Below are 20,208 nucleotides of genomic sequence, written 5' to 3' on the forward strand. Positions count from 1 at the left end.
GCAATCAGAATTACATGGTAAGCGGTGTTCGAATACAGTGAAATGCAAGGTCATAAGTATGCTAGTCATACACTGGAGGATAGGGATAGGGTCCAGAGTGACCTAGACAAATTGGAGGATTGGACCAAAAGAAATCTGATGAGGTTCAACAAGGACAAGTGCAGAGTCCTGCACTTAGGACGGAAGAATCCCATGCACCTCTATAGGCTGGGGACCAACTGGCTAAGCAGCAGTTCTGCAGAAAAGGACCTGGGAATTACAATGGAAGAGAAGCTGGATATGAGTCAACAGTGTGCCTTTGTTGCCAAGAAGGATATTGGGCTACATTAGTAGGAGCATTGCCAGCAGATAAAGGGAAGTGATTATTCCTCTCTATTTGGCACTGGTGAGGCCACATCTAGAGTACTGTGTCCAGTTTTGGGCCCCTTCACTACAGAAAGGGTATGGACAAATTGGAGAGAGTCCAGCAGAGGGCAATAAAAATGATCAAGGGTCTGGGGCACATGACTTATGGGGAGAGGCTGAGGGAACTGGGCTTGTTTAGTCTGCAGAAGAGAAGAGTGAGGGGGGATTTGATAGCAGCCTTCAAATACCTAAAGAGGGGTTCCAAAGAGGATGGAGCTTGGCTGTTCTCAGTGGTGGCATATGACAGAACAAGGAGAATGGTCTCAAGTTGCAGTGTGGGAGGTCTAGGTTGGATATTAAGAAAAACTATTTCACTAGGAGGGTGGTGAAGCCTGGAATGGGTTACGTAGGGAGGTGGTGGAATCTCCATCCTTAGAGGTTTTCAAGGCCCGGCTTGACAAAGCCCTGGCTGGGATGATTTAGTTGGTGCTGGTCCTGCTTTGAGCAGGGAATTGAACTAGATGACCTCCTGAGGTCTCCTCCAATTCTGATCTTCTATGATTCTATGATCTAGGACCCAAAAATGTAGGCCACACCTGCAGGATGGGGAACAGTATTTTGGAAAACCGTGACTTAGGAGTCCTGAAGAGTAATCAACTGGACATGAACTTGCACTGTGATGCAGTGGATAAGAGAGCAAACGTGAGCCTTGTACAGTCTAGAGTCACTCAGGTGGCCTATCTGCTAGATCATGCTGCCTCTCATTAGAGCTTTCCAACTGGTCAAGCTACATTTAGCTTTCTGGCCCTTCGAACGATTCCTTTAACACTCCTTTACCCAGCACATCAGATGAGCCCCCTTGCTTTGAAGCCATGATCTGAATGAGAGAAAAAAAATCCACCCAGCAAACATCTTGCTTTTGAAAGCCAAAAGCTGTTCTGAATAAAAAATTCATTAATCAACATTCCCCTTTCACCTTATAAATCCACCACCAATTAGGCATGTAAATTAATTTACCTTAAAGGACAAGCCAGACCAAAGATATGATGGACCCAGCCTCGGCTGTTCACCTGTGAAATATGAAATCAGCTTAACTTTTATATGGCAATAATTATGCGACTCATTTTCAGGTATAACTAATTCAACAGGGATGAGATGCAAAACACAGCAGTGCACGGCATCCCTTGTTTTAACTTATGTTAAGGTATGATTTGACTCTTCCTTTGAAGACCAGTAGCACCCAAATTAACCTTTTAAGACAACTTTGGAAGAAGATCTCTTCACAGCAAATCCCCATTTCCAGCTGACATTTGTTTCTTTTTATCTATACATTTGTCTGATTAAGAAGATATACTGCCAGTTTAATTTCCGCATAAACTCTTAATATCAATGGGGATGCATTCAGCAAACCAAACGAGGATTTATTAAGATAATAATGCAGGCACTTCATAAAAATTTAAATGCCAGCTGCCGAGCATGCCTGACAGAAATAAGAAGCCAGGGAAATCTCATAAGCTGGGGAGAGCTGCAAGATTCTAACAGCCTTTGCAAGCCCTTTGCCTGAGTGTATGGGCAGGTGTCTGTGCAAGTACATGTATGTGTTTCCACCACATCCGATTGTGTTCCCCATCTTGAGGCCTCAGCAGGATTCAAGAGATGTGCTGGCTTTGCACCTTTTCAAGCACCAGGATGGACTGGTTCAAATTAATTGATTCATTTCAAGGGCTTCAGCAAGGGGAGAAAGCAGATTAGATTCCCTCACTTGTGCTGCATTCCCTGTTTATAACCACATAGCTAATCAAACCAAGAGGAGCAGAAGAGCTTTTTTTGCCCGGGCGCCAGGAAAGAGAGAGATGCCTTAATTGACCCCTCGGGAGACAGAGTGAAAAGATTTCAGAAGGAGCTGAATTTTTAACATGGGAGCACATTTTTCTTTTTACATTCCAGGTTAGAGATCAAAGGAAGCATTCGGGTGCCTGGCTTCCAGATGTCACAGGTGCAGTTGGTACGCTGCCTCCTTTCCTGAATCATTTAAGAAGCACAATGTGGATATTAATACATTAGAGTAATGGTAGGAATAATCCCTTAAAGCCACCATGATCCAAAAAAAGTTTCACTGCCAGTTAAAGATTTTGAGTTTAGGGTGTAATGTGCTAAACTGCGCATAAGATGAAAGAGAAGTCTGAGCTTCTCTACAGCTAAGCCTCATTTGGTTACAGCACCTTCAGAAAGGATGCCTGGCAGAATTCAGATATTCCCAGGTCAGCCATGATAACACTACAGCAGCTTTTGCGGTCCAGTGGCTAGAACTCAGGAGTGGATTCTTATAAGGCCTTCACACATGAGCCTGGCAGACACTGACTGCACAGGACTCCATCCATCTTATTCCCCTTGGGCTAGGAGACAGGTGAGTGGTTGCATTAAATAAAACACCTGATAAGTAAAATAACCTCGTTACAGGAGGATGGTTAAAAACTGCTTGAGACTTTTGGAAAAGGGGTAAAAGGGAAAGATTGTCTATGGGTATTTGACAGCGTTGTCCCAAACACATATTCGGGTGCCAGAGACTTGGGCTGTGACAGGCACAGGGCTGGTCAAAATGTGGCTGGATTTTGCAATCTCAATGAAATTCCAAAATGAGAAGGAAAAAAACTGGGAAAGTTGGAAAACAATTTACAAATATTTTGTCCATAGTTGTCAACCAACCAGAAAGCTGTTCAAAATCCTGCAAATTAAAAAATATGCAGGGAGGTGTGTGTGTGAAGAATTGCAAAATAATATCACTCAAAAATGATTTTACTTTTTATTTAACCCGCTATAAACACAACCAGTGGGGGAGAAAATGAGAGGGACACAGTCCCCGCAAGTTCTTGCTAGCCATTTGGTGGCCCCTGTAACAAAGTGGTCTGCCCCTTGAAGGGCATGCTGTCCTCTCAGCCCCAGCTGGGAATGGGTCAGGTGATGCCTATAAGGAGCTGAGAGAGCTCAGTCAGAGGAGAGTTGCAGGGACCAGCATGGCTGCCATGACAGGCTGTGGAGGGATGGGAAAGGCTCCCGCAAAAGCCATCACCCCCGTAGCCTGCTTAGGTCCAGTAAATAGCTTTGTTTTGATGTTACCTTGGAAAAGAAGGGTCAGAACAGACTCTGGGTTTGGTGTTGAATCCTCTCTGGGCTAGGGATACAGGCCAGCAACCTGATGGCCTCCTCAGCACACATGCAGGATTCATCCATTTTTCCACTCTTGATCCACTTCCCTTTTCCAGTTTTTTAATGTATTTGCTTTGCTAACCTGCTACACTATGGGAAACCTTCCCCATTAGGACATAGCCCTGCAAACTTTAATAGCAAGTCATTATTCAACAGGATTTTTCAGCCAACCTATACAATTGTATAACAGGCATATAATTCCCTGTTAAACTCTATAGTCCAGCTTAAAGAACTGTGGAAAGGAGATGGAGCTGAAAGGAGAGGGGGTTTGTTTGCTGTTTGAGTAATTCCTACAACACACTTATATTCAATATTTAATATTCAATTTAATATTCAGGTCTACAGTCCTTTTCTATAAGAGATGGTCCTGAGTTTTGATAAGTCTTCATTAAGAGCATGCAAAGGCCATGTTCCTTTATATGACCACAATTTCTCATAAAAGTTGGAAGACATATTACTGCACATTACTTTTTTGGTAAAAATTGCAGAATGAGCCCTTTAAAGTTAGGGGTTTTTTTTTAAATCAGAACCTCATTAGAAGTTCTAATAGAGAACTGCTGAATCAATCCTGCTATCTATTAGATTCAATAGTCTTTTATCTGACAGACAGTTCTAGTTATCTCTAACAAACCACATTTCCCCCTTACTTATCTCAGTCCCTGCCTTCAATCAGCAAAAGGCTGTAACGAAGCTATTAGAAATCAGTTCTAAATGGTGCTACCACTGCAGCCACAGTTACGGAAGATGAAGGAGGAACAAATGCCAACAGTTGACGGCTGTAGGTTTGCTCAGATGTAATAATCATAAGTATTTGAGAGACATCAAAAAGAAAGCAAGCCTGAGACTAACTGATGCTGTGCAGCTGGACCCAGAATGGTGACAGGTCCGTTGACATTTGATGCCTGCTACTGATCAGCATGAAATGTGGTCTCAGCTGACAGAGGGGCCTGCATCAGTGGAAGCTTCCAAGAGGGAGCGTTTGCGTTGAAATGTATTTCACTGGCAATGGTAGGAGATGTCTTAACAGCCCTGGAGATTGAAGTCCTCTGTTTATGCGCAGGACAGTCCCAGCACAGGTTGGAAAAGGGGAAGCTACCCATATACCCACCCCCTATCCTCAGGACCTAACCAGAAGGAAGAGTGCACTGGAGGTTACTCAACTTCAGGCTGGAGGTTGGTGGCATCCAAAGCTAGGCAAGCAGGACTGATATGTCAGAGGTAGTTGACAGCAGCAAGAGATGAAGGCCACTGTGTCTGACTCACTATAAATTAGCACTAAGCAATGACTGCCCTGAGTAACTTGCACTGTTCACCCCTGCCTTTATATTAAGAGGCAGCATGTTCTAGTGATTAGGGTGAGGACTGGGAGTCAGACCTGGACCCTAGTCCCAGCTGTGCTTGTGACCTTGAGCAAGTCCCCTCATCTCTCTCTCCCTCTTTCCATATGTCTGCCTTGCCTGTTTGGACTGGAAGTTCTTCAGGGTAGTAGCTGTCTTTTACTATGTTACTATGACCTCTGTTACCATACTACATTGACACAGTGTCTAGTCCAGTGGCGTCCTGACCTAGTGGGGATAACAGCTGGAAGTTGAAGCTAGACAAATTCAGACTGGAAATAAGATGTAAAATTTTAACAGTCAGGGTAATTAACCATTGGAACTACTTACCAAGGGTCGTGGTGGATTCTCCATCTCATCATCATCATGTTCCTATTACGCCTCCGGTGTTTAGGGCAGTGACGAAGCTCCTCCACTCCTGTCTGTTTCTGGCAAGTTTTTCAATGGTTCCCCAACTGTGCCCGAGGTTTTTCAGCTTGGCTTCCGCAGCTCTTCGCCATGTTGTTTTCAGTTGGCCTCATTTTTGCTTGCCTTCAGGTGTCCATATTATTGCAACTCTGGTGATGGAATCAGTTTCCATCTGAAGTACATGACCGATCCATCTCCAGCGTCTCCTGGTAATGATGGTGCTCAGATCCTCTTAGCTGCACTGTGTCAATAGATCTTGGTTTGAGATTGTTCTGGGCCAAAAGATACGGAGGATTTTTCTGAGGCAGGTTGAATGGAATGAAGACAGCTTGGACACGTCATACTTTCTCATTCCCCAGCATTCTGCACTATAAAGTAGTGTTGAAAGTACGCAGCTCTGATAAATCTTGATAAATCTCCATCTCAGACCATTTTTAAATCAAGACTGGATGTATTTTCTAAAAGATCTGCTCTAATTCAAACAGGAATTATTTTGGGGAAGTTCTATGGCCAGTGACATACAGGAGGTCAGACTGGATGAGCACAGTGGTCCCTTCTGCTCTTAGAATCTATTAATCTATCACTATAATAAAGATAACAATAGTTCTGTAGGAAAAGAAGAAGAAACTGCAATGGGAGTCATAACTGAGGCAAGGAGGCAGGCACTAGAACAGGGGGAGGCAAACTATGGCACGGGTGCCGAAGGCGCACACGAGTTGATTTTCAGCGGCACTCACACTGCCTGGATCCTGGCCACCGGTCTTGGGGGCTCTGCATTTTATTTAATCTTAAATGAAGCTTCTTAAACATTTTAAAAATCTTATTTACTTTACATACAACAATAGTTTCGTTATATATTATCAACTTATAGAAAGAGACCTTCTGAGAACGTTAAAATGTATTATCGGCACGCAAAACCTTAAATTAGAGTGAATGAATGAAGACTCGGCATACCACTTCTGAAAGGTTGCTGACCCCTGCACTAGAAAAAGCCCTAAAGTTCCCTCTCCTCCTTAAAATACATGCACACCCAATATAAAACCCCATTACGATGCATGCATAGCTAAGTCAGGATGAAGTGGAGCAGCTGCCCCACTCCTGAAGAACAAGGGTTAAAAGCAGCCCGGGAGAGGGCTGCGTCTGTGAAAGGCTGGGCTGATTGGGGAAGGCATCCACAGCTGGGGCCACACCCAAATCAGGCCACAGCTGGCCCTATAAAAGGGCTGTGAGGCAGGGCCGCCCAGAGGATTCAGGGGGCCTGGAGCAAAGCGGGGGAGCGGACATAAAAAAAAGGCACCACCCACTGCGGCGCTTGTACTCACCGGGCAGTGCTCTGAGTCTGCGGCGGCAGCGGGTCCTTCACTCACTCCACATCTTTGGATAAACCCCAAACCCTATTGTACACCTAGTACATTCAAGTCATTGTCACGTCACTTCTCTTACACTGACTTTTCCCATCCATTCGCCACCTCTTCTCAGGGGTCCAAGTGCAGTGACAGAAATAAATCTCCAAAACAATATGCAGAGTCTCAAACCACAGACCATCAGTGTTATCCTCTTGTTGGTCACTCACGGACTTTTCCTCCTTGGGCTGTCTGTAGGGAAATCCCTCCTCCCAAGTTTTTCTGTTGGAGCTTGCTGGAATTCACCCTACCCCCAGGCCTTCTTGCCTGAGAGTTTTCCTGCTTTGGCAGGCAACTCCCAGGCCCTGCTTGGCTGGAGTCTCCGTTTTTTGGCTCTGGCCTCCAAAGTACCCTCTGGTATCAATCTCTTCCCTGTAGGAGCCTTTCTTATTACCTGAAGTTTCATCCGTCTGTCTGTCAGTTCAGTCCCCCCTTACTGCAGCCACCTGCTGCCCTTCAGAAGGAATTTTCCTGACTCAGGTGGCACTTAGCGAGTAATCACGGTTGGCTTAGCCCAAGGCTCCACGTCGCTGGGGCAAACCAACCTGTTAGAGCCATCTTTTCATTACATGTGTTTACAGTGCCTCGCACAATAGGGCTGGGTCCCTGACTGAGGTTTCTAGCCATTACTGCAATGCAAATCATTATAATGAACATCCCTGAGTACACCCTTTGCTGGAGGGATGGAGATATGACAATTCACACCAGCTGAGGATCTCTCCTCCAGCTTCCCAGGTCTGCCGCTCACATCCGACAGGGTGGAGAGGTGGCATGCAGTGGCCAGCCAGGGGGCAACAGAATGCTTCCAAGAGTGCTTGAAGGGCCCTGGTGGAGAGCACTGAATAGTGCATCGGCACCTACTCTGTGGGTGCTCTGGGACTGGAGCACCCACAGGGGAAAAAGTGGTGGGTGCTGAGCACCCATCGGCAGCCCCCCATCAGCCACTCCTCCCTCCCCCAGCACCTCCTGTCCATTGGTGACCCCACAGATTAGTGCCTGTCTCTCCCTCCCCATACGTCCCATCACGATCAGCTGTTTTGCGGTGTGCAGAGGAGGCTCTGAGGAGGAGGAGTGAGGACAGGGTGCGCTTGGGGAGGTAGACAATGGAGCAGGAAGAGGTGGGGTCGGGGCGGAAAGAGGTGGGGTAGAGGTGGGCCCTTGGGGGAAGGGGTGGAGTGGGGGCGTGGTCTGGGGCAGAGCTGAGAGTACATTGGAAAGTCGGCACCTATGTAAGTGGCAACTCTCCTTCTACCCCCCAATCAACCTTCCCATGCCAATAACAGGGATATTACCATGCCCTCAACCTGTCAGATTTTCCCCAGCTTGACTTCTTTACATGGGAAGGAAAACTAACCCAGCCTTCCTTTAGTTTCGGAGAAATCATTCGGCTCCTAGTAGAAAGGATTTCCTCCCAAACTGACTGCTTCAATTTGTCACCTCAGCTATTTCACATCTCTAAGCTTAAATGCAAATGCAAGGTATTATCATTGCTTAGGTAGCATGTGCACAGCGGGCGACCAAATAGCTTTTATATTTTTAAACTATTACTTTAAGAGATGCAGTGACCTCAGGGTCGTCCCAAAGGAGCCATCATAGCCTCCATTGCCATTGGATGAACAGAGCATCTAGCTTGTGATCAGCATACATATTCATGGCCAACATGAAGCATTCTTGTGACAAAGCTTGAACTGGTCACAAGGCAAAATTTAGGTTATTCTTGCATCAGTCGCACCTCTTAAGCAGATCCACAAAGTGTTACAGCAACCGATTCCGTGACAGGCAGAATTTTCACTCAGGTACAATTCTGAAGGAAGGTTCACGCTGTGCTGATGAATCAAACTTTACCTTGTTCTGTAGCCCAGGAAAACAGCCCAGAGTCTGGTCTAAGATACAGCTTGTGGGTAGCCACCTCTTCAATCTAGCAGAGAGTTTCTGGAGCAAAGGCATCAAAATCAGTGTGAAACCAGAGTGAGATCAAAATCAGGCCCAAAAAGGGGGTGAGGGGGTGGAGTGAACCAAATGGGATGAAATGACAGATACATTTGAGTTGTAGTGTTTGGTTCTAGATCCCGATTCAAATGTAAACCACGCCAAAGTTCAGGGCTGGTTAGAACTGAGGTTGTGTTTGGCTTGAGCCCTGAGTTGGGATGTTTGGGTTGGATCTGGACCAGGATCTGAACCTCCCCAAATTGCCATTCTCCAAAGTACCCGGCACGCACTGGGAGTATCTGAGGAGAAGCAGTTTGCAGCTGTGATCCTGGCATCGTTTCAGCCCCTAGTGTACTATAGCCCAATCTCAGGGTTGCTCTAAACAACTCCAGGCTGTGGCTCCTAAGGAGCCAGGTCACCTACTGCAGATTGCCAAAGTACAGTTGGCTCTGGAAGCAACCTTCCTACCCATGCCTTGCCCCCTGCCCAGGGGCCATGAGGGGGCAGGTAGAAGCTGGCTATGGCAACTCTGTGCCCCTGTAACGGGGTCTCACCATGCCCTGCTGGGTTCAGCCTCCTGGCCCTGCTCCCCAATGAGTCAGGACCACTTCAAGTTGGTGCAACACCCGTACTCTTTATGCCTGTGTCTGGTCTCCATCACCAAGCTTCAACTATTTTCAGATTATTTACAAGTTTGGCCTAGCACAGGTCTCAGTGGCAACAGGATAGTAGGCTCCTGGACAACCTACTCTTCCCCCCCCTGGTTTCATCTCCACCCCACCCTCCTTCTGGACTCACTTCCTCCCAAGCTTTTAGCCCCTGTTAACAAGGCTGGTAGGTGTCGCCAGTTTCCAGGCCCGTCCTAGCCCCATCGTAGATGGGGCTGGAATAGCAGAAGCTGATTAGGGCTTCCCCTGCAGCATCCTACCACAGCCCCCCCAGGGATTTGCTTACACCAGGAAGAACCCCACCTGGAGCCATCTACCAGCTTTCTGACCCAGTTGTCGTAGCACAGTGGTGCAAAGGGCTTGGAGAGGGAACTGAGCCCTCAATGTTTGGCTTCACTGTTCCAGTTTGGGCCCATTTGTAGAAAAAATTGTTTGAAAACTCAGCAACCTGCAGCAGAATCTTGGCCCCAGACTCAAACTGAGTCAGGGGTCGAACCCTTGCTGAGATTCAGAACACATGGGTCTCATCTGTCACCTCTCCTATAGCTCTGCACGTTTGGGTCCCAGCCAGCATCATAAGCAAAAGTATTTCCAGCCTGATTGGAAGCAGCAAGCTCAGGAAACTCATCAGAAGGCTTATCCATGTAAAGCCAGTTTCAGGCATATCATAGCACAGCACTACAGCCCCCACCATGCCTTGGAATGGGGTTGGCGTGCCTCATTGCCTTCAAAAGGGACAGATCACTTTATCACACAACCTTTGAGGTTGTGTCCTCTTAAAATACACTGCTATGGACCAACTAGTAACATGCAAAGTCGTGAAATTCACCAAATAAATTAGCACTTATGAGTTAGTCACACTGCCCAAGACGTAAGATTGGTTTCACTGGTAGAATTAATGAGTAAATTATGAATAGTCTTGTGACATAATCCCAGCTGTTGTCTGTACAACATTTTGCACTACGAGGCCCTGATGTGCAGCTGGATACTCAGTGCAGGGAGGTTGATAGTGCGGAATAAAATATGTGAAGTGTAAGAAAGGGATCTAGTCTCATCTTCTCAGAAAAATCCTGGTCTGTTTATTGGGTAGTCCATAGAGTAGTCTTGTACTGAGTGGTCCAGTCATAGCACCCTTTATGCTTGTCCAGTGGCCACCACATCTAGCAGAAAGAATTGGAAACACGTTTGCTTCTTTGCAGAGTTTTAAATTGTAACTTTGGTATCTGCGCTATGAGCTCATGATGCAATACCCCTACGAACCAGGTGGGGCAAAGTAGCAAAGAAACCACGTAATATTCCACAACAGACCAGGTCTGCAATGGAGTATTTTGGTTAGAGAACCAATATTTTGGAAGTGAATGTTCTTACTCAAGTCCAGGGGCTAAGCATGTGGTAGGAAACCTGCAGTCTCTGGAAGGGCCTGATCCAAAGCCCATTGAAGTCAATGGAAAAACTCCAGTTGATTTCAATAGGCTTTGGATTCAGCCCCAGTTCTCTCTGATACGTTGATAATTGCAACTTTTAGACTACTAGAGCCTGGCTGTGCCCATGCATGTAACAAACACTGTTTAGTTGAACTGCTTCCTTCCTTTTGCTTCTTCTACTTTACTATCACCTTTGTTGAAAACAATCCATGGGGCTTTTTAAAAATTTCTTTCTCTTGTGGTTAGCTGCTGCTGCGGTACATTTCTAACCCTTGAAATTCTCACTGGGGGAGCAGCGGGTCATTACACACAGAGGTACAGTGTATGCAGTCCTGGCTTCGCTGCAGAGAGCGGAGGTGTCTCCATGAATGCTGTAAAATGGGTGAAGTCCTCCTTGATTGAAGTGGCCTCGTTAGCACTACAAAAAGTAAAGTGTCAGAGGGGTAGCCATATTAGTCTGCATCTGTAAAAAGCTACAAAGAGTCCTGTGGCACCTTATAGACCAACAGAAGTATTGGAGCATAAGCTTTCATGGGTGAATACTCACTTCATCAGAGGCAAGTAATTTTCCCTCTGTTGATATTCAACCCTTCTTGTCAACTGTTGAGAATAGGCCACTTCCACCTTGATTGAACTGGCCTCGTTAGCACTGACTCCCCCCCACACTTGGTAAGGCAACTTCCTTCTTTTCCTGTGCTGTAATGTATATACTGCTTACTGTATTTTTCACTCCAGGCGACTGATGAAGTGAGTTTTAGCCCACGAAAGCTTATGCCCAAATAAATGTGTTAGTCTCTAAGGTGCCACAAGGACTCCTCATTGTTTTTCCTGATACAGACTAACATGGCTACTCCTCTGAAACCTGTAAAAGGGGAACTATGTCTTCTTTCAAGAGTAACCAGTCCATCCCACAGCTGGTGGGAGCACTTGACGAAAAACTATCTGCTGAGCAAGTGGGAGGTTTTTTTTAAATACGTTTGCCAGGATCACATGCAAAGCACTGGGTAAAACTTTTGAATGTATAGGAAAGCCAGGCCGTGAATGTTGGATTTTACTTCCCATAAACCACCATCTCTTTTTTGCCTTGAGGAAGTTGCCTCCTTGGGAAAATGGGACCTTCCTTAGCATGAAGCTGAGCCTGGCAAATTGATTGAGTGGAACCGACAAAGAAGTGAGCTGAGTGAAAGGGCATCCTTCGAAAAATTAGCCTGATAGGACAGAGGCCACGAGCCAGTGGGCATCTGGAGGGCTTTGAAGGGTATGCAGGAGTCCTGATGTGTCCCACCAAATTCTTCACCCATCCACTGATTTGTGGCTTCTGTTCCATCCGTTTTTTTGGGTGCCCATGCACAATAGCCAGAACGTTCCAGTAGAAACTTCGTACTTCCTTGTGTTCATTTCTATTGTGTATCAGCAGCACCTCTTAAAGTGGAAAATGATAAACATGGATGTGTCCAGCCCAGTGTAACCTTTCCACCCCTCTGAACAATAATGGAAGAGTTGTCCTCAGGTTAGACTCTTGCATTATCCTTCTGTCAAAAACTGTTTGATTATTTTTTTTAACCCCATGCAACGGGGTATATAAACCCTGTCCTAGTCTGGAAGGGGTTAATCTGCAGCCAGCGCCTCCCAGTTGGGAAAAGGAAGGGGAGAAGAGTAAACGGGCTTCTCCAGAGATGAGCTGGAAGCCTGACTAGAGACAGAGGCCCTGAGGAGCTGGAGCCTACTTGAGCCCCTGAGTTAGGGGAAGAGTGTGGCAGCCCCTGGGCTGTGGACTAGATTGAAGCACAGAAGCCTGTAGTTTGGTAGAAGGCCAGTCTATAGCAGCAGAGGCATAACTGGGACAAGGTAGTGGCCAGTTGAGCCCAGCCAGGCAGCCAGTTTGATTGTGTAGAATACATTTCTATTGGACTTTGGCAAAGGACTCCGGCATTAAAAGAAGTTGAACTCTGCAAATGGGGTCTGACTGGAGGGCCAGGTCACGTCTATGCCGGAGTAGGCCATGGGTCAGTGGGGGAAACTGAGGCAGAGTTGCTCCATCATTACATCTGGCCCACTAGGGCAGAACAAAAACGAGCTCTGCTAACTAAGAGCAGAAGTTCAGTCGAACACTATTTCAAGAAGGGAAGTGTAAACTTTCCAACAGCAAAAGCGCAATGGAGGGATACAGCTAGCAACCTAGTGGCTGAGTTCAGATCTCTCACTTCCTAGCTGAGCAGTTTATTTAGAGGACCAGTGACAGATCAGGGCCTCCTGAGAGGATCTGGGTCTATTGTTGGAGCTGGGAGTTCCAGTTTATGGTGGGATTATGTTATAATCACTTCAAAAGTATTTACAAACACAGCTTTTAAAATTTGCTTGTTGAACGTTAGGCTCCTAAATCCATAGTTAGGCACCTAATGAAGTGCTCTAATTTTTTGAACTGCTGACACCCTAAACGCTAGTTGAAATCAGGGAGGAGCTTCAGGTTCTTCACAAGTTCTCTACAGCCCTGGAGATCAGGCCACTTACTTAAGTCTTTTAATAGCAATTTAAGGCCATGGTCAAGGGGTCTGATTTTCAGAGAGCAGAAAACCAGCACCTTCCAGGGATCGCAATGTACATGCCCAAAAACTGAGGCATCAAATCACTGGTCACTTCTGAGAATCTTGGCTGTTAGGAGCTTTCACATCCTGGGTTTGGAACTGTTATCCTTTAGCATTGAGGCAGCATTGTGTATATTTAGAAGCACAGGTTCCCCCAAGAAAAGGGACCAAACTTCCCTGCCCCTCCCCAATTCAGTTTTACAGTCACTTGCATTTGAGAGGTTAAACCGAACCCCAAATTCAGTGTGTGGCTTCAGCAGGTCGCTCCACCCCTCGGAGCCTTTGTGTGAGCTGAGTAAAGGAATACCGAGCTAGCACCCAAAGAGACTGGGAAGAGGAATGAATTCATGTTTGTAGGACTCCTTGGGACTGCTGGATAGAAGGGGTGACTGCAATATCACCTAGGGTTTTCTTTTCCTGCATCCTCTACCCGTTGTGACTTCAAATACCAGCCAGCAACACACAGGGTCAAGCGAACCACAGGAGTCCAGAATTACATGATTATTCCTTCCCCGCCCCTCGGCACTGGGGCTTGTTCAGGCTAGCCAGGCACAAAGACACTCTCGGGCTATTTGGGCAGCGTGTAGAGTACCATCACTGCACCTCCAGCCAGCACGGCCATAAATAGCACCGCTTAGGTAAACAGAGTACCTTATGCGAAGTCTCTCCATGCCCAAGCAGTGCCACCCCCATCTACATCCTATTTTTAGCAGTGTCGTGTCCGGCTGCCTCCCCACTGTGCAGCCTTTCATTGTGCCGATAGCTGCAAGCCACAGTGACAAATGTGGTGGCCTTTCACTGCACCGTGTAGCAACACATGCAGCGTCTGTACCCTGCACGCCGCCATACATGTAGACACAGCTGTGGGCACAATGCACCTCTGAATAATCAGAAGCAAATTTTAGTCACTGCCACGCATCCGCTTTGGATCAAGCGACCGGAGAAGGAAGCAGCCACGCTGCTCTATCGACATCTTCCTGCCCGGCTGGGGTCTTTCGTCTTCTCACATGTTGCTGTCCTTATTCTTTTTCAGCCCGAGGTGGGATTTTCCAAGGAGCATAACAAAGGATTTGCACTCGGATTCGTAAAGACCCCTCCATCTTAACCACATCCCGTGTATAATCAGGAGTACAGTGCATGTGTTACCATTGCAGGGCTGCAGGTGGAATGTTGATGTGAGGGAAGGAGCAGATGGCTGGTGTATGGAGGTCCCCTTGTGGTCATAAGTAAAATACATAAAACCGAGAAATGCTAAAAAGTATTTGCAGTGTCTCTCCTTGCAGCAGGAGAAAATTCAACTCCTCGTAATATATACGGTGGAGTTTAAAGAGGCTTCCCACCCTGTTATTAACTCTTTGAGTACTGCCCAGATACAGTCAGGGTTTGTTCACTTTGCCACTGAACGCATCAAAGTGATGGCTTCTAGAAGAGGTGAAAAATACATTGCCCCACTCAGTGACAAAGCCTGGAGCACGGCCGGTGTTATTCCCTAGGACGAAGAGATTCTTCAAGTTACAGCAGCTATAGCAGCTTAAGGAGCAGAACAGAATCTGATATGGATAATATAGCACTTCATTTTCTCCTGGACACTTAGGTTCACTGCTGTGGGGATAAGCATATAAGAAACTGATTGATTTGATTAGGTGGGTAGAAACCAAATCATCAGCTCTGGAAAGCCCTGATCTGGATTCACATCTAGCCTTTGCAATTCCCAGTACTTCTGCCCTAGAAACAGCTCCATGGATTTAGCATGGCAGGGCCACATGGTCACACACCAAGAAAATGGAGGGGGCTCGTTCCTGAGCCCTGGCTCTAGGGCAGCCAGAGAGCTACCAGGAAAGGGCAACTGAGGATCCCCCCTATTGCCGAGAATCCTGAGATAGCACTTCGACAGCTCTGGGCCTCCAATGGCTGGGATGTGTGGGTGTGCGAACATGTGATACTCTACGACGGGCGTGGGCAAACTATGGCCTGCAGGTCAGATCCGGCCCACAAGCCGTTTCAAGCTGGACTTTGAGCTCCAGAAAGAGTGCCGAGTTTGGGGCCACACCAGGCAGCTCATGGAAGCCGCAGCATGGCCCCGCTCTGAGGGTCGGGTACCGCTCCACGCCTAGGAGCCGGAGAAGGGACATGCCACTGCTTCCGAAAGCCGCTTGAGGTAAGCGCCACTCTGAGCCTGCACCCCGAGTTTCTGCCCACACCCCAGTCCTGACCCCTTTACTGCTCTCCAAACCCCTTGATCCCAACCCGGAGGACCCTCCTGTGCCCCAAACCTCTCATCCCCAGCCTCACCCCAAAGCCCGCATCCCCAACCAGAGCCCTCACCCCCTCCCACACTCCAACCCCAATTTTGTGAACATTCATGGCCCGCCATACAGTTTCTATTCCCCGATGTGGCCCTTGGGCCAAAAAGTTTGCCCAACCCTGTTCTAGGGTGAGATTTGTATAGGTAGTGACAGCGTAGGAATCCATACTTGCTGACTGTCAGCCCGTGTATACACTGAATGCCCTAGCTCCAGTAGGGCTAGTCTCTGATCCTTGACTGGGAGAGGGGAAAGAAGTGAACAAAAATAATGTGGCTACTTAGTTTTACTGTGATGGAAAGTGAGAGAAAGTGAAATTATTTCCCGGCCAGTGTAGCACCTCAGTTAGAGTGACCAGATGTCCCAATTTTATAGAGAGAGTCCCAATTTTTGGGTCTTTTTCTTATATAGCCTCCTATTACCCCCAACCCCCATCCTGATTTTTCACATTTTCTGTCTGGTCACCCTAGCCACCACTTAATACCTACACATGAGGTCACATCCTCCTTAGTGTATCATCCTAGCTGGCATAGCGACACATGTTAGAAAATATCCTTTATCACCCCTTTGAAAATAAAACTCAGCCACAGGATTGGCTTCCATCATCACCAGAATGTTAGAATGTTCAAGAAGGATGAATTCAAACTGGAACAGGTCCAGAAACGGGCTACAAGGATGATCCGAGGAATGGAAAACCTGTCTTATGAAAGGAGACTCAAAGAGCTCGGCTTGTTTAGTCTAGCCAAAAGAAGGCTGCGGGGGGATATGCTTGCTCTATATAAATATATCAGGGGGGTTAACATTAGGGAGGGAGAGGAATTATTTAAGTTTAGTACTAATGTAGGCACGAGGACGAATGGGTATAAACTGGATATTAGGAAGTTTAGACTTGAAATTAGACGAAGGTTTCTAACCATTAGGGGAGTGAAGTTCTGGAACAGCCTTCCGAGGGAAGTAGTAGGGGCAAAAGACTTTTCTGGCTTTAAGACAAAGCTTGATAAGTATATGGAGGGGATGTTATGATAGGATCGTTAATTTGGGCAATTGATCTTGGATTACCACCAGATAGGTCTGCTCAATGGTCTGCGAGGAGATGTTGGATAGGATGGGAACTGAGTTACTGCAGAGAATTCCTTCTTGGGTGCTGGCTGGTGAGTCTTGCCCACATGCTCAGGGTTTAGCTGATCGCCATATTTGGGGTCGGGAAGGAATTTTCCTCCAGGGCGGATTGGCAGGGGCCCTGGAGGTTTTTCGCCTTCCCCTGCAGCATGGGGCACGGGTCACTTGCTGGTGGATTCTGTGCAGCTTAAGGTCTTCAAACCAATTTTGAGGATTTCAATAACTCGGTCCTGGGTTAGGGGTTGTTATAAAATTGGATGGGTGGGGTTCTGTGGCCTGCCTTGTGCAGGAGGTCAGACTAGATGATCATATTGGTCCCTTCTGACCTATGAGTCTATGAGACTGAGGGTATGTCTACACTACACTAGACACAATAAATCGATCTATCGGGGATCGATTTATCGTGTCTAGTGTAGACGCGATAAAATTGATCCCCGATAGCTTTGCCGTCGACTCCAGAACTCCACCTTGACAAGAGGTGGAAGCGGAGTCGATGGGGGAGCGGCAGCGGTCGACTTGCCCCCGTCCTCACGGCTAGGTAAATTGACCTAAGATGTGCTGACTTCAGCTACGCTATTCATGTAGCTGAAGTTGCGCATCTTAATTCGACCTCCACCCCGAGTGTTGACCTAGGCTGAGATTATGTTTGTTTCACTTCATATAACAAACTATCTACAGTACGGTGTGGATGGCGCTGGCTTCCTCCTTGAGATCATCCCTTTCTACAGCCCCCACGTGGCAGAAATAGCACAAAGCAACTCAATCACATGAGACAAAAATGCAATGCAAACAAAATTGGGCCTGATTTTCCACTCCCACTGATGTAAATCAGGAGTGATTCCATTGAGCCCAGTGGCATTATATGTGGTACACTTTGTGTAACTTAGATGTGGGGGGCCTAGCCTGTTTTTCTTTCTAAAAATGAGCTGAGGAGACTGAAAGAGATGTGCCATGACGAGCCAGGAGAATGATCTTTGCTTGCATGTGAGGCCAAGACTGCATTTGTCAAGGCTGGAGAGGAGGTGGCTGCAGGAGTTAAGATGGGAGATGATGAGGGCCTGGATCAGAGATTTGGCTGCGGGGATGGCGAGAAAAGGTCAAATCTTAGGCCTGGTCCACACTACACAGTTAAATCGATTTAAACAGCGTTAAATCGATTTAACTCTGCACCCGTCCACACTACAAGGCACTTTAAATCGATTTTAAGGGCTCTTAAAATCGATTTCTGTACTCCTCCCCAACGAGAGGAGTAACCCTAAAATCGATATTACCATATCGATTTAGGGTTAGTGTGGATGGAAATCGAAGTTATTGGTCTCATTCCTTTAATGTAGCTACCCAGAGTGCACTGCTCTGGAAATCGATGGTAGCCTAGGACCATGGACGCACACCACCAAATTAATGTGCCCTAGTGTGGATGCATAAAATCGATTTTATAATATTGGTTTTATAAAACCGGTTTTAGTAATTTCGATTTTATGCTGTAGTGTAGACGTAGCCTTAACCATGACTCCCAGGAAGAAGAAGAGGAGGATTGAGACACAGCCTGGATGTGAGGACCCAGGAAGAGGGCGGAGTCCAAAATGATATCCAGATTACAGGTCTGAGTGACAGGCAGGATGGTGGTGGTGTCACAGAAGGTGGAGGGCTCATGTGGTGGGGTGCGAGAGATTCAGAACTGTGTTTTGGTCATGTTGAGTTTAAACTGATGGCTGGACAGCCAGAAGGAGATGTCAGAGAAACTGCTTGAGGTTCTAGTCTGAACAGAAGGAGACAAGTCTGGAGTAGCGAAGTAGAACTGGGCATCTTCGGCAAAGAGAGGATAGCTGAACTCGTATTTGCAAATGAGATCAGCCAACAGCGAGGTTTTAAAGGGAGTCCATGTCTGCAGGCCCTCAGGCAACAAACATTTCAGACACATTAAAATCTCAGATATGCTTTCTAGTCTGTCTGTTCTTGTTGCTGCTGTTTGGGGGCATGGTGCTGGCAATCCGTGTTAGACACCGTCAAAACATCATCTTTACCCCAAAAGCAGATGGGCTTTTTGTCCCTGGTTCTCCATGCACATAGAGGAAAACCTGTGTTCCAAGTCAGCCCAAATGAAACTTCACCCCACCCTGTGTGTCTGTTCTCTGTTTGACTGCACGCCCTGTAGGAAAGGGACCTTGGCATCACTCATTTGAAAAGTGCCTTGTGCGCTCTGCATACAAATGACATATTAATAATAATAAATCATAGGATCCACCCTGAAAACTATTTTTCTCTCTATTATTTATTGTAAGAAGGAGTCGCTTGTAGTTACATAAACAGGAAGATGGTTGAGATGGTGAACTGGGCACCTGCTCATTTCTGCCCCTCTCTCTCTCTCTCTTTCACAGGCTGAAAAAAGAAACATTAAAAGGCAATTAGGCTGCCATTTGTTCCCGTTTCCCTTTACTTCCTTTACATTAAGGTATCCGCCTTCTGCTGTCCAGTGAGCTCCACACCATCAGAGTTCCGCTTATCAACTTGATCGTTGCCAAGTAATAATCAGGTTTTGCCCATGCACAGTTCCCTGGTCCTAAGGCCTGGTGCTTCCTATACAAATCTAAACCCCTTTGAAGTCAAGAGAAAGACTTCATTAGTGTAGACTCAGTCCCTACTGAGAACAGATCCGGTCTCTGTGATCCTAGTTTGTGGGCCCAAGGAACGTAAAGGAGAAGCTTCCAGTAAAAACCCAAACAAGCGTCAAGTCCTTTTCCTTGCAAGGAGCCTTGAAGATGTAACCAGTGCAAACCTAGCACTAGAGCCAGTCACTGACTTTTTTTTCTTAGTGATCACAGTCCCTTCACAGCCCAGCTGAGCCATACAGAACCAGAACTGCTTGGCTGTGAGTCATAGGCCCTATACTGTCAATGCTCAAGTGGCCGGGACCTGTGCTTTTGGAGCAGGAGGATCTGAGCTGGATCCCTGCTACCAGCTGTCACAGAGCCCCTGGGCAATGCTTTGGAACTGCTCCCCACAAAGCCAGTCAGGACTTTGGGGAGCCTCCTCTCCCTTGGAGCAGACTGTCTTCAAGGCAAGAAGCTCACACGGCTTCACCTTCCTGGGTCTCTCCTTCGAGCATTCAGCATAGGCCCCTCTGTGCGCTTCCCACAGCGAGTCCGCCCAGGCGGGGTCCTGGGGAAGCCAGAGGGTCCTGCATGCACCCCCACTTCGCTTCGCAGTCCAACGGGACTCTTAGCCAGCCAGTAAAACAGAGGTTTATTAGATGACAGGAACATAGTCTAAAACAGAGCTTGTAGGTACAGAGAACTGGACCTCTCAGCCGGGTCCATTCTGGGGCCCAGAGAGGCAGACAATCCTATCTGTCCTCACTTCCCATCCCCAGCCAGCTCCAAACTGAAACCCCCTCCAGCCCCTCCTTTCTGGCCTTTGTCTCTTTCCCTGGCCAGGAGGTCACCTGATCTCTTTGTTCACCTTTAGCTATTCCCTTGCAGG

The sequence above is a fragment of the Gopherus evgoodei genome, chromosome 7 (assembly GCF_007399415.2).
Source record: "Gopherus evgoodei ecotype Sinaloan lineage chromosome 7, rGopEvg1_v1.p, whole genome shotgun sequence".
NCBI classification, from domain to species: Eukaryota; Metazoa; Chordata; order Testudines; family Testudinidae; genus Gopherus; species Gopherus evgoodei.